Raw genomic sequence first — 12,168 nt, forward strand, 5'->3', positions numbered from 1 at the left:
AGTAATATATTAAAATACTTTTCCTCTTTTTTTCTGCTTTTGGCAATATCATCTCACTATTTTATACGAGACTAAATATGTCTCCTGAAGTATATTTCCAGGTGGGAAAAAAATTGATTTGTTAGAAATAAATAAAAAGGATTTATTATTTTTTTTGTCAATGAAAATGTCCCTGCATATTCCATGGATATTTTGTAAGCCATTTTTAAGGGCTTGACAAAATTCTGCAGGGCTTGGGTAAAAACAATTTTTTTTAAAAATCATATTAATTTATGAGTCTTCAGTGACAAATAAAAATATAAGGCACAATTTTTTTCTTCTAAGTATTTTACAAGTCATAAAATACCTAATACTTATCTGTCATTCGTTTTGAGAAAATACAGTTGCACAGGACCTGTTTTCTTCCCTTGAGTAATAAGAGATAATTTATTGATTGTGTTAGGTTTTGATTTTTTTTCACCTCCAGCTCTAAAAAACAAATAAGCTGTTTTCAAAGCTCTGCAAAAGTTTCCCAAAGCTGTGCTTACTCTCCTCTCCACCTCATTCTTTAGTGACGTTCATCCTGGCCTTGCTAACTTGACAGTTATTTTTTTCCTGCTGATTTTATTGTGATAGGAGTTACCAAGCTTATCAAGGACTGTGCTGTCCGTGAGATACACAACATCCCGTGGATCTTGAGATTAGCTGTTTGGAAAAAATGAACAAAATGCATTGATTTGTAACCAAAGGGAGAATTTCCACAATCTCTCTGATGTCTCACAGAGTTTAAGCAATTGTCACTTAAGGCAGAATTTTTAAAAGTTTGTTTTGTTTGCTTAAGCCCTCACTTCCATCACTGGCATGAGATACAACCTTTTCTCTGGCCGCTCCTGTGATGCAGTGGCTACAGAGCCTAAAATATCCTGTTTTGTTTATTTATTTTATGGTTTTGTAACAGGATGGGTCCTTGAGATACTGTATCTCCATGTCCTGGGGCGCAGCCAAAGCAATCAAACCATCACTACACTTGCTCCTGTGCTTGCACCGCCACAGCACAGGTCCGACAGACTGGGAGCTCAAGTAACACACGTCTGTCGCCGTGCTCACATTACTTGTCACATCGCCCACCTCGGCATGTGTCCACAGCAGGCACCTGGGAAGGGTCTCCCAGGGTGGCCACGCTGGCAAGAGAGATACCTGAGAACCACTTGGCTTGGCCTACCATAAGCTGTAAATAATGGGACCAAGTGATGAATCCTTTTTCTCCTCCAGAAGTGGGCTATTATTAATTTTACAGCACATCCATGCTCAGAAGGATTTTACCACTTTCCTAAAAAGCTGTTTTACTGTACATCTCAAATAATCGAAGAGCACCTGATGTTCCTGCTGGTGCGGGAGCAAGAGCAGGGACTGGAAGCACGGACGGAGCAGGAAAGGCAGTGAAAGTACGTGTTCGCAGTCCTGTCAAAGCGCTACGGCCTTCCCCGCTTGAAGCATCTCAGCTATGCCAGCCCTGCTTGTCTCTTAACCAGAGCTGCCAACTGGGCTAAATCGCATGGTGACTTTCTGAGGCTGACAAATGTAGGTTAAAACGCACCGGCCAAGCTCATTTCCATTTGGATTTTACCCAAAGCCTCAGATAAAGGGCCTGAGCAATAATTTGATGCACTAATTAACCCATAAAAAAGGATTGTTATTTTTAGGTGCTTCAAGCTTTTTTTTCAGAGGAGAAAGAGTCTTTGATATATTTTGAAGAATTTTGTGCCTGTTGCAAGTAAGAGTAAACAAACGAGCTCTTTCAAATTCCTGGAAATGACAGAGAGACGTGTTGTGAATTCTTTGAATCAGTAAAATAGACTGCAGGACTCCAAGCATATAAAAAGCAGGGTTAATATGTCTTGGAGGACCACAACTGGTTAATTTGACTACTGCATTTTAAGTTTAAGTTTTTTCATAAATATACTTTATAATTTAACATTTAATTCATAGCACATGCTGTTATAAAAAGTCTACACTGAAAGAATACTAAAATTGCAGAATAATGTGGTGAAAGCTTAAGAAAACATTAGTTGTCAAAATTTAGTTCACTTCTGTTAATACAGTTTTAAGAACATGACAGCATACCATTTTTAGAAATATTATCCTTTGGTACTCATTCCATTTGTGGTCTTACACCTTGTTTACTGCACATCCTCCAAATTTGCACTGAATAGTTGACTGTTAATTCTGAGTAATTAATATTGTTACAGGACATTATCCAAAGTTTCCTAGAATAATTGCCTAGAGTGAGGTTTCCAAGACCTTATCAGTTAATTAAAAATAGTGAACCAGCAAATCCTGCTGCAATCACTGGAGACACAACACTTTTGAAGTGCTAACTGCTTATTTAGGTATCTGCATTAAGTCTGCAGCTCAAGAAAAACGTGCTTAGGGTGAACTGAAGAAATAATCCTCCAAGCCTTCAGGATTTAGTTCAGATCACAGATGAGTTTTTCTTTTGGTGAAGTGTCATCCATTCTTCGCACTCACCCCTCATTCTGAGTTGCAGAAGTATAAAATTGCCTGCCAGCAAAGTTAGCTTGTCATAGGAAGCGTGTTAACGTGGGCTTAATGCTGCTACAAGGACACAGCACTTGAGACGAACACATTCATCTGCCAACACTGACCATGCTGTGAGTATCAAACACTTGTACTGCTCAAAAGAGCAAGCAAGAAAAGCAGATTAGGAAAACACTGCTGATCATTTATAATTGCATCCACAAGTCCAGCTCTGAGCCTGGTTTAATTTTCCCTCATACCCATGTGACGGTTTCAGTCAATGCAGTAAAACTGTTGTCAGAGCAGAGTATATGGAGGACTCAAAACCCTTTCGAGGATGGGCAAGTAAATAAAATAGTGAATGTGCTGGCTATGCCAAGCAATGATTTTATTGATTATCTGAAAAGTGTTAGCCAATGCCTCACAGTTTTTTTGTCTACTTTTTGTGTACTAGTAGCAGTTTTCCCCTCAGAAGGGCACAAGGAGCTGCGTAGTCATGTATGTCCAGGACCAGTTGTAGGAGTTTCAAGCATATAAGCACATTGGCCACGACAGAGACAATGAAACTATCACTGGCTATTTACTCAGTTTATTACTGCTTTATCTGCTGCCATGTCCCTGGTTTTGCTCCACCCTTCTCCTGTCTGGGAGGGTGAAAAACCAATCCTTCAGTCTGTTTTGACTCCACTGACTGCAAGGACACACAGTGAGAGCCACAGAGAAGGGCATGGTGTTCCTCAGCTACACCCTATCTAACCAGAGATTCGCCTTTTCCAGTCTTTGAACATCTCTGAGAACACAAAAAGGGAGAAAAAAAAGAACTATTTTCATTTCTCTTTTACTTCATTCTCTTATAATAAACACAATGAAAGAAGACTGTAGGCCAGACCCTTTACTTTGTGTGTAAATCAACTTCTGTGGAGCTATGCTGATTCACGGCATCATGATTTTTGTTGCTACTGCTTGCACGACTGAAGCACCCACAGATCCCAAGGGAGATAGGAGTCAGCTGTACTAGGTGCTGTACAGATAAAAATCTCCAAGTGTTCACCAGCTGACTAGACAAGAGAAACTGTATGGGAGGGAAGCAGGCAGCAAAGAGGCAGAGGGAGGTGGCTGCTCAGAGTCACTCAGCAGAGCAGCGGCATAGCTGGGAATAAAGTCTGGATACCCAGATGCTCAGATCTCCGTTCAGGCCAATACACCGAGCGGCCTTGCCAGCTAAAACAAACATGTATTTTTTCATCTGTTGCCAAACTGCCAACTACAGTGAAATGTGCTAACAAGATGTACGAAAGCAGGTTTCACTTTCCAAACCTTTTCTAAACCAAAATAAAACACTCTTTTTTTTTTTTTTCTCATTGCTCAGTGTCACTCTATCAAATAGTTCAGATTTTTAGAATGTTGGACAAATTTTTCTGGAAAGTAAAAAGAAGAGATTCATTACTTTTTATTTGAAGCTGGCCTCTGGAAATAGAGTGCAATTCTCAAGGATTGTCTCTCTACCACTTCTTTTGCGTGCATGTAAACTAACTCTACTCATCAAATGGTAAATTTTAACAATTAGGGTGGATGCCTTGAAAGACTTCTGTACCAAATGAATTGTTTGAGGGGCAGGCATCTTGCTCAGATAATATTCCCAACAATACCTAACTAGTTTATCTCAGCAGTTACCTTCTGACGTTCACCAAGAAGTTTTACACCAGCTGTAAATTATGTTGCAAAACTTCCTCATATTAAATCCTGTCAGCAAGACTCTGTTTCAGCTCCAAGTCTGCTGGGCAGAAAAAAAAAAAGTCAGCACAGCAGAAATATACTTCCTTGTGCTTGACCAAAACTGAAAAAAAAAAAAAAAGAAAGAAAAGAGAAGAAAAACATAAGAAGAAAACCAGAAGCTTTTTTTTACAGTATTTCTAATTGTAGCTTCTAGAAGAGAACAGAGAACCACCTTAAAACCCTGGATTGGAGTGGAGGGGTTTTTTTTATGTCACTTCTTCATATCCTTAAATCATCATTGCCATTGGATGCTGATTCTCAGCTATAAACTACTTCCAGTGTTTACATTAGAGTTTCTGAAAGAAATGCATATCTCAGGCCAGCAGATCAAATACATCACTGTCTACAGGAACTGAAGTGAGGCAAATATGCATTGTATCCAAATGAGGCCTGCAGGAATCCAAGGCAAGCAAAAATTTAATAAGTTACACCCGAAAATCTGCACACAAAGACAATGGTGAGGACCAAGAAAAGGCACACAGTGAGTTTTTTTTGCACACAGCAGTGAATGCAGCAGGACTACATCTTTCTGTCTTTATGAAAGTAAAGGTTCATTTCACAGTTGGAAGGAAAGGCATTTTTCTTTTCTGTTTATTAAACTACAGAGAGAGCAAGTGAGGCTCTGTGGCTTATTTCAGAGTCATATGAGCTAGAGCAGGAGGTGAAGCCAGATTTTCCTAAGAGAAGAGAACTTTATGTTACTCCCAGTTTCAGTGTGATGGTCCTCCGTCTGCTGTCGAATGCCGAACATCAGCCCCGGTGCCCGTGCTCAGTGTTTACAGGGGTGGCAGGGCAGGAGGGCACAGAGCCAAAGAGAAGCGAGCTTCCCTCCCAGGGCGGCAGCAAGTGCCCTGCAACTGCCTGCTGCATCCCAGCAGCTGAAATAAACCGTGTCCTCCCAGAGGTGGAAAGACTTTTGCACCAGTCCTCAGGTCCTGCTCCCCGCCACCCCCACCCGCTTGGCTTATTTATTTCGTGCCTCTTGCCCGAATAGCTTCCTGCTTCCAACACCAAATGACACTCATTCCACTGAAAATGATCCCTTTGAAGTCACAGGGGAGGGGCCTGGATTTTATCCATGGCACAGAATCCTAACATAACTTTAACCTTTCTTAATTGTTTTTCGAGGTAGGGTTAGAAGCAACAGCTACTGAAAGTAAGAGGAAGAAAAAGTATGTAGATACAATTTTACCAATCTGCATTCATCAATTAACACATTAATAAAGTAGCCGCTGCCCTATCTGCCCATCCTTGTATGCAATTGTCTCACCAACTTGAGAAGATTTCCACAGTTATGTCACCATTTAGTCAAAGGTTCTTGTTTTCAAGGTCGATTAGCCCATGGTCATGTCACAGAGAGCTCCAAAGAAACTCCTCCAGTCTGACACCTACATTCTATGCCTACCCATGTGGAGGAAGGGGAAGTGAAACTGTTAATTGGTTGTCAAGCAGGATGAAAACATCATTCCTTTGACTTACTAGATGTTCACACATAGGAAAGGCTAAATTTTTTCTTTCTTTTTTAATTTAGCAAATAAAAAAAAAGTTCCTGTGCAGTCTCTTGAGGTCCAGAAAAACATTGCATCTTGGTTTGAGTTTGAGGCTTTTTTTTTCTAATGACAATGAGTAAAATGAGAAGTTTTGCTGAAACAAGAAATCATTCCAGCTCCCAAATGACAACATATCATTTTTAAAATGTGTCAAAGTCAATCACAAGGAATTGTTGGAATGTTTACATTTGTTAAGGAAAGATTTGGCAAAATGCATTCTTGAAATGTTTTGATTTCACTAAATCTGCTTCTTAACACAAAATAGAAAAAAAAAAAAAAAGAAAAATATTGGTGAAAGAAACTTTCACTGAGCCCAAATGACATATGGCTCTTGGGCTATGCAGCTTATATTAAAGGAATAAAAGTGCTTAAACTGTAGTTCAGGTCACTGCTTAGTCTACATGTCTGTCGATATCCTTGTAACTCCTGCCACATTTCTCAGATTCATAAGAGTGGACTCTTCCATTCAAAGCACAACAGAAATTCTACCTCAGGTCCAGGTTTTCAACTGCGAACTGAAATCATAACATACCTTCCCCTAGCATGATTCTTTTAATGTACAGAAAGCAGTTCACTGTGACCTCATAAGAAATCTTTGCAAGGAAAATTGCACACAGTCTATAAAGCAGTAATTAACAATTAACACTGTGAAAGCATAGACTAGTATAAACTTATAACTGCAGAGGTGTTTCTGTTAAAAGACAGTGAAAACAAAAACAAACCAAACCAAACAAACCCCAAACACAAAGTATGAATAAAGCATGAAAACTGGGGCAATACAGTCTAACAGGTTACAATATATAGCACTAGAGACTTGTTTTTCAGTTCATGAGAAAAACAAATAAAATGCATTATGAGCCTCCTTAAGAAAACACATTATGTACACTCATGTTGTTTAGTTCAACCTTAAAGCTGTATAAAACAAGCTCCCTCCAGTGTGTTACACATTTGAGACCCTTGGGATTTCTCTTATAGTTTTATGCAATTTATTTCTTATAAACTAATCTCCTACTTCCTCTTCCAGCATGGAAAGATGTTTTATTGCTATGCTGTTTGGTTTAGCAATGGCAACATGCCATAGACAACAGTCTAGTAAGTCTATAAAACAAATTTAACATTTTCATATCCAAAATACAAAATTGTACTGGAATGCACACCCAATCTTTTTTCAGATGAACTCACCTTCTTGAATGTTTCTCTGCTTTCGCAATGATATTGTCTCTTTGCCTTGAATCAGAAGCACAATCAATTGTTCCTGCAATCAGTTTATTATACGCTTATACTCTATGCACCACCTGGTAGGTTGTTTATTTTTTTATCTACATGGCCAAAGTAAACTCTTCCAAGCATGTCAAAAGATCGTCAAGAAGCTAGTGACAATGCTAACTTTTTTTTTTTGTTTGCTCCAGCTCTTTGGGCTGGCTTGGAATGCTAATCCCTTCCCAGGTGGATACTGCACGTGGAGGAGCTTCAGCAAAGGTGGGAACATGCAGTGTTACAAACAGTAAGGGTATAAGGACCTTACAAGAATAAAACCATGATTGCCACGAAGAAAGTGGTAAAGAGCTTTCATTTCAGAATTCTGTTTGAGAAGTCAAACTGAGATTCAGGCTGCAAACTAATTTCTTGGAACCTATTGCCATAATAGCATACTGCCTAAATCATATTTTTGGAGGTCTTCTAAACCATGAACTCAGATCCAATTGCAGTATTAAAACACTCCAGTGTGTGTTGGATGTGCAAAATAAATGCAAAATACTCATTGTAGAGAATCATAATATGAATTAGAAAACAGCATAACCTAGTCATTTGAGTACTCTCATTCCTGTGACAACTTAAAGAATTCAAGGGTAAAATGTTTTAGATGACACAAAAGGGATGAAAAACTTTATTATTTTGACTTTATCTACTTACTGAGATATTCATCTTTCAGATATGACACTCAGCTTGTAATTCAGGAATGTAAGTAACTTTTACATCCTTAAGTGCCAGTCTGAGCAACCTAATGCAGAAATCAGGATCTTTTATTTGAGTCAGTGACTTGATAAAAGAGGTAAGTTTTCTCTAAATTGCACAGTTAACCAGAGAAATTAACCCTCCTATTTAACATTTTAAACATCTTTCCAACATTTAACCTGAAGTCAAAGCGTAATTCAGTGTTTTAACTGATGCTATGCTAGATAGTAATTTCTACCATGTGAATTCCACTGTATATTTAAGAGCTTTAGGGCAGGAAATCCCGATTTTGTTAAGAGTTTCCAATTAGTATGATGGTGTGTAATAAATATTGTTATTACAATTTTCAGCAGACATTTTTCTATTCTGTTTAGGAAATAAACTATAGATGGAAAAAGGGGAGAAAAGTAACCTCACTCCAGTTGGTGATCATGCATTTTTATAGTGTGCTTTTGATTTATCCATCTGGCATCACGTTCTCCTTCTATTCATCTTCTTCTCATCACTTAGATCCTGTCCTGATATATTGAAATCTGAAGAAATCTTAGTGACTGAGAAAATTCAGGTGTTACTAAAAAAGAGTTGCTCCAGTTTGCACACGTACTCACTTTAAAATTTAACTAGAGAGGTGAAATTTCTGGCTAGGTTCTGATTTTATCAGAACTAATGATCTATCCCTACAAATCAGTGGTGATGACCTCTAATCTCACTAACAAAATGTTTGTTTACAGAAAAGCTATTTGCCGGATTTAGCATAATTGACCACCGTAATTACAGTGAGGGGAATTTATTTAGAAAACTCCTGGATAGCTTTTCTGGCAACATAGGTAGTTTAAGCCTTTAATCTCCAACAAGTATGTTTTCAACAGACTAACCTATAAACTATGAGGTTTAAGAGCCCTCATGTTTGTTTATATGTCCAGAACCACACAGTTCTTGGCATTCAAGTCCATATGCCCAGGGGAGGTGCCAAACTGGAAGCAGAGGAAGAGCTAGGCTGCAGAGTAGGTTTCCAGCATAGGCAGAGGAAGTTTACCCTCCCCTGACCTGCCTACATTGCCCTGGGATGGGATCCCTAGCTACAGGAGCAATTAAGACAACCCACCCAGGCATAGGTACCGTTTCCACAGGTAGTTAGGTCTTGGACAGTATATAAGATTTCTGCTTCCATACTGACCTGAGGTCTTTCCAAACCAGTAGCTTAGAGGAGCTGGTATCCTCCAGCTGGGAAAAACTTCATTACCTCACATCCCCAGACTCTCAGTTGCATCCTTCAGCTGAGGAATTCAGATGAAAGCTCAGCAAAGTGAAATTGTTGTGACGTGTAGTGTGTCACAGGTGGGACTAACCACACAGAATGTTTTATTTTTTTTGTGTGCTATTATGCACACTTCCTTTAAAATTCAGAGCTTGGATAAGAAAGCTGATTTCTCTTTCTTTTGGCCTGCTGTGGCAACATTCTTGGTTGCCTGATAGGAAGTGATTAGAATAGCCCCACTGTAAACTGGGATTTAGTTCACCTCCTGTGTCCTATCTTCTGTGTCCTAAGAAATTAAGACTAGTCATTTTGGCAGTATGTGTAAGGCTGGAGAGCAAAACCCAATGTTTGAATGCTTATTTTCAAACAATGCGTATCTATGAATAACCATGCATATCTCTGTAAGTTTAATCCTTTGCTATTCAATAATCATATAATAGGGTCCTAAACAATAATTTTGTCTACAGCTAATGAAAGAAAAATCTACTTTATTAAACTGGTCAATTAGTCTAAATATGCTTTCACAAAATAAAAGGCAAAGGAAATGTGACACTCTACAAACCAAGTTCCATCCACCTGACACTCAAAAATCACTACAGATTATGCAAATAGTCCTAGTAAAAGCAGACCTTTAATTTCTCATGCTCTTAAAGCTGAGGAAAACTCTTGTTAACTCTCTGAGCTGAATCACCAAGTGTTTCTTCTGCCCCCGAACTTTCTTCTAGGCTTTCAAGAAATTCAGGCAGATGTCACCTATATTAAACTTTATTTTTAGAAGTGTCTTGGCCCAGAAAAGTAAGCCAGTTTCAGGAATCTTCAGACTTAGGTCTCAGAATGCAATAATGATTTTAAGGGGAAAGAAAGCATTAGCTTTCAATTTGTCCTGATTCAAACAGGAAAAAAAAAAATTATATTACATTCCTTTCCACTGTGATTCCAAATAACAAGAATTCTAAGAACTGCCAGCAAAGTGAAAGGTCACTGAATATTATTTTATTTTTACTTCTTTACTAAAATGTCCACAGAATCTCAGCCATGTAGATCTGAAATGCAGTTTGCAGGGTCTCCAGCTAACAGCGATAGCCTTCAGGCCGTACCACATTTAGCGAAAAAGCTTTGTACAGAGCATTGCCCCGGCAAGGCGGCTTGGGGTCTTCTCTGAGCACAGGTGTGAGATCTCACTGCAGCACCTCATCATTTCAAGGCGAGTTAGGTAAACTGTCTTACGTCGGAAAAGGTTTGCTGTTATTCGCTGTCACGGGTTTGTTTTGGTTTATTTATCTGTCTGTGCAATTTGCTCATTTTTTACTAGAAGATGGGTATGGGGCCACAGGAGCTTGTTTGGAGAGGGAAGGATGTTCACAGCTGTCCCGCGGCTGGACAACGGAGGAGAACCTGCTAGTGCACAGAGGTCCCTGCCGGGTGGGTTACAACATAGGCAGATCCCAGGCACCACGACTGCCTGCTCCCCAGCCCTCCAAAAAACAGCTCTCCCTCGGTGTGAGTGGCTTGCAGCAGGGCGAGGGGGAAGGCCTCACAAAGGCAAACTGCCTTGTTCAGGCCCTGGGGCAAGACCTTGAAATGATACAAATAAGGCTAAGATGCACTGGTTTAAAATTTATTTTGTGTGTCAGTAGTTGGCACTGTCCTGAGAGGAAAGAAATTTTATTTTGTATTTGGGGAAATGCAGTCTATGCTGCTTCATTGAGAGAGTATTTCATTTTAAAATAAACAGATCAGAATGAGTTGAGAAATAAGGTGAAAACATGCTTTCTCAATAAATAAACAGAGCAGTGGGGGTATAACTTGATGTGACTTTTCCTAATGGAACATGATTTTGACTCCAAACAGCAAATCAGACTTGTCAGATGATAAAGGTTAGCCTTGCCATTAAATACAATCACTATTTTGGCTAATGTTAAATACATGTGCTACATAAACTAAACTATACAGCACGAGTAAGAAAAAGCATTGAGAATACACTGAAGCTCTCCTCCCATTTTTTTCAGGAACCTGAATGCCAGCAAGCCCTCCCCCTGGGACATGGAAGCTAACAGCCAGTCTTTGTGGCAACATTGAACCCTTGTGAGGGTTTGTGAGTCTTGTGAATCGTAAATAAGTTGACCATTTGTTTCATTAGAAAAAGAGAACGCACCTTTTCCACAGCAGTGTTTTAAGAAATACAGTAATAGTTCTGAGAGTATCGCCAAACACACCTATCAACGAATGAGTCACTGAGTACACCAGAGGCTGGTTGCTGCAGAACAAAAGGGGAGCTGTGACATTTTAAGTAAGTTTTACTTCTTCCTTTGGGCTCAGCCAATGCCTGATCACAAAACACATTCACGTCTAGCATGCAAATTTTCTTTCTCACCACAACTCAAAGTAACATAAATTATAGTTGTTTACATCAAGCTTTCACATTCTTTTGAACATCGGGCTTCTCTTGGTTTGGCTAGCAGAGAGCCCACAATGTAACCAAAAAACTTCACTCCCTGAGCTGTACTGACATCATCCTGGCTAAAAAAAAACAAGGAAGTAAGCTAATCGGAGATCTCCTGATTTATATTCTGTAATGAATACAAAGGGGCAGAAACCAAGGTCTTTTAAATGGAAACTGTCAGCAAAAAAAAAGAAAACAGAAGAGAATTATTTTGGGAAGTGGCCAAGAAAGAGCAAAAGGGTCATGGGGGGAGAGGGGATACTAGAAAATGAAGGAATGGTCTGGGAGATACTGCAGTATATGCTCACAATGCCATGTCAGTCAGACTTCTGAAATGACTGCTTGAAAAAGCATAAATACCTAGGTTTTGCTTATGGGTCTTAATTTTGTAACATTTTCTTTTGTCCCCAAAGAATATTCACTTAGAGAAAATATTCATCAAAAAAAAAAAAATAAAAGCTTTAAATTGAAGAAAACTCTTTCAACTATTGGGCATCTTCTGTTTCAAATTCTGTAAATATATCTATGAGTCATTTCATTTTCATTCCAAAAGCCAAGAATTTCATCTGCTTTCAAAATCTTTGCTCTTTTTTCTTTTATTTTCTTTTCTTTTTTTTTTTTTTTTTTTTTCCAGAAAAACAATTCAGCTGAATCACCTTGAAACCTCA

At 38.9% G+C, this 12,168-nt stretch overlaps 1 long non-coding RNA gene across 2 annotated transcripts in view; it reads right to left on the reverse strand.

Moving 5' to 3' along the window:
• LOC147601244 (uncharacterized) overlaps nt 1–4,296 on the reverse strand; it is a 216,510-nt gene extending 212,214 nt beyond the window's left edge. For both annotated transcript variants that reach the window (XR_015258280.1, XR_015258278.1), the window contains exon 1: nt 4,192–4,296. This is a non-coding gene — a long non-coding RNA (uncharacterized LOC147601244). The remainder of the gene's footprint in view (nt 1–4,191) is intronic.
• Between the last annotated feature and the right edge of the window lie 7,872 nt (nt 4,297–12,168).

This window comes from Chlamydotis macqueenii, chromosome 3, assembly GCF_036417535.1.
Source record: "Chlamydotis macqueenii isolate bChlMac1 chromosome 3, bChlMac1.mat, whole genome shotgun sequence".
In the NCBI taxonomy this organism is placed as follows: domain Eukaryota; kingdom Metazoa; phylum Chordata; class Aves; order Otidiformes; family Otididae; genus Chlamydotis; species Chlamydotis macqueenii.